Source organism: Orcinus orca, chromosome 20 (assembly GCF_937001465.1).
Source record: "Orcinus orca chromosome 20, mOrcOrc1.1, whole genome shotgun sequence".
NCBI classification, from domain to species: domain Eukaryota; kingdom Metazoa; phylum Chordata; class Mammalia; order Artiodactyla; family Delphinidae; genus Orcinus; species Orcinus orca.
The window spans coordinates 21,292,735-21,295,317 of record NC_064578.1 but is presented as its reverse complement, the minus strand read 5'-3'; the positions used below and the strand labels follow the sequence as shown (position 1 = coordinate 21,295,317).

The 2,583-nt window shown below is 40.3% G+C and overlaps 1 non-coding gene across 1 annotated transcript; it reads right to left on the bottom strand.

Annotated features, from left to right (window-relative positions):
* Positions 1-732: 732 nt before the first annotated feature.
* LOC117197013 (small nucleolar RNA SNORA62/SNORA6 family) lies at positions 733-882 on the bottom strand. The gene has a single exon (XR_004477480.1). It is a non-coding gene; the product is annotated as a small nucleolar RNA SNORA62/SNORA6 family (small nucleolar RNA).
* Between the last annotated feature and the right edge of the window lie 1,701 nt (positions 883-2,583).

Sequence of the window (2,583 nt, the reverse complement as noted above, 5' to 3'; positions counted from 1 at the left end):
TCAGGGAAATGTAGGAAGTCAAGATTTTCAGATTCTTCAACTTAGATGTCTCCATCTGATTTCTTTTTCCAACTAGGGGTCTGACCTGCACATAGCAGATTTGCCTTGTATTTTTTTCAAAGAATTTATATATTTTAGAGCAGTTTTAGTTTCACAGAAAAATTAAGAGGAAGGTACAGAGATTTTCCACATACCTCTTACCCCAAGGCATGCATATTTCCTCCCCATCAACATTTCCCACCAGAGTGGTGCATTTGTTACAACTGATGAAGCTATATTGACACATCATTATCACCCTAAGTCCATTGCTTACATTAGGGTTCATCTTGGTACTGTACATTCTATGGGTTTGGAGGTGTACAGTGACATGTATCCCTCATTATAGTATTGTACACAATAATTTCACTGTCTTAAAAATCCTCTGTGCCCTGCCTATTTATCTCTCCTTATCCCTGGCCCCTGGCAACCACTGATCTTTTTACCATCTCCATAGTTTTGCACCAACCAATTAATGAGAGTTCTGTTGCTCCACATCCCTGTCAGCATATAGTATCGACAGTGTTTGTTTTATACTATTGGCCATTCTAATAGATGTGTAGTAGTATCTCTTTGTTTTAATTTTCAATTTCTTAATATATATGATGTGGAGCATTTTTTCATATCTTCTTTGGTGAGGTATCTGTTAAGGGATCTTTGGCCCTTTTTTTTTTTTTTTTTTTTTTTTTTTTTTACATTTGTAGCAAGTATTACTATGAAACTCCACTCATTGGGCCAGAGACCCTTGTGATGTTAGTGAAAAACTTGCCCCTCATGTAGCACACTACCTACACTTGTGAGTTCATCGGCCAGTGGCCTCAACTCCAAGCTCTAACAATGTGCAGTTTGGCCCATTTTTTAATCAGGTTATTTGTTTTCTTATTGTTGAGTTTTTTGGGTATATTTTGGATAGCAGTCCTTTATCACATGTATTTTCTGCAAAAACATTTTCTCTAATCTGTGTCTTATCTTCTCATTTTCTTGACATTGGCATTTGCAGAGCAGAAAATTTTATTTTAATGAAGTTCAGCTTATCAACTCTTTCAAGGATCATGTATTTATATTGTATCTAAAAAAATCAACACCATTCCCAAGGTCATCTAGGTTTTCTCTTCTAGGAGTTTTACCATTTTGTATCTTACATTTAGGTCTATGATTCATTTTGAGTTAATTTTTATGAAGGGTGTGAGTTCTGTGTCTAAATTCTTTTTTTTTTTTTGCATGTGGATGTCCAGTTGTTCCAGCACTGTTGAAAGACTGTCTTTGCTTCATTGGGCTGATTTTAAGTAAACCTGCTGAATAAATCCTGGTCCCCTTATGTGTTGCTTAGCTCTGCTGTTTTACTATAGGAGATGAAGACCTCTTTGTACGTTGCCAAGGATGCCTTCTGGCTTCCAAACAGACTTTCAGTTACCCATTAATCACTCTCAGCCTTTGCTGTATTTGTTTACAAAGAGAAAGGATCCTACCTTCTTCTATTGTCCTTGTAGTTATTATATCCCCCATTTTAATCAAAGGGCCAACACACTGCAGGAGCTAATGCATTCTTTTCTACCAGTATACAATCCCAATTCACCATTTGTAGAAGTTTAACAATTGGTCCATCACTTTGTGCCAGGTGCTGTGTTCTGCTTACTACCAGTAAGTGCTTATTGCCAAACAGGCAGCTAAGGCTCTACATCCAAAATACCACCTTATCAACTGCTATCTCAGACCACCACTGGCACCAGCTTTGCAGGTTTGCTTCTCTGGGAAGCTGATTTGTGTTCAGGAGTGCTCTTGGCATCAACACCTGTGAAAGGGAGGGGAAGGAAACAGGATTGGGCAGAGGGAGAAGTCAAGCTGAAATGCCAGCCCAATGACAAACTTGACCAATCTTATTAGATTTTCTGTAGTTAAAATGGCCCATCAGAGGGCTTCCCTGGTGGCGCAGTGGTTGAGAGTCCGCCTGCCGATGCAGGGGACGTGGGTTCGTGCCCCGGTCCGGGAGGATCCCACATGCCGTGGAGCGGTTGGGCCCGTGAGCCATGGCCGCTGAGCCTGCGTGTGCGGAGCTCCGCAACGGGAGAGGCCACAGCAGTGAGAGGCCCACGTACCACAAAAAAAAAAAAAAGAAAGAAAATGGCCCATCAGAGTTGTCCCACATTGGTCTGAAATAGGCTAGCCTTTATAGTCCCACTTCAGTGAGTCTTTGGTTGTGAGCCACCCCAGGACCATGGGCAAAGTAGCTCTCAGTGGACATTATGTTTGTTGCTTCATCTCATTTAGTCCTCACATTAAGAGTAAAAACCAATGCTGGATGGAGCAGAGCAGAAAGGGCTTTGTATGATGTAGCAAAATGACTGGGCATTTTTCTCTTTAAAAGTAGTGGAAAGCCTTTGAAGTATTTCAAACAAGAAAGTAAAATAATTAGGAGTTTATTTGTTTTATAGTGACTGTTTCCTTTCTAAATTTTATTTATTTGTTTGTTTATTTATTTATTTATGGCTGCGTTGGGTCTTCGTTGCTGCATGCAGGCTTTCTCTAGTTGCGTCAAGCAGGGGCTAC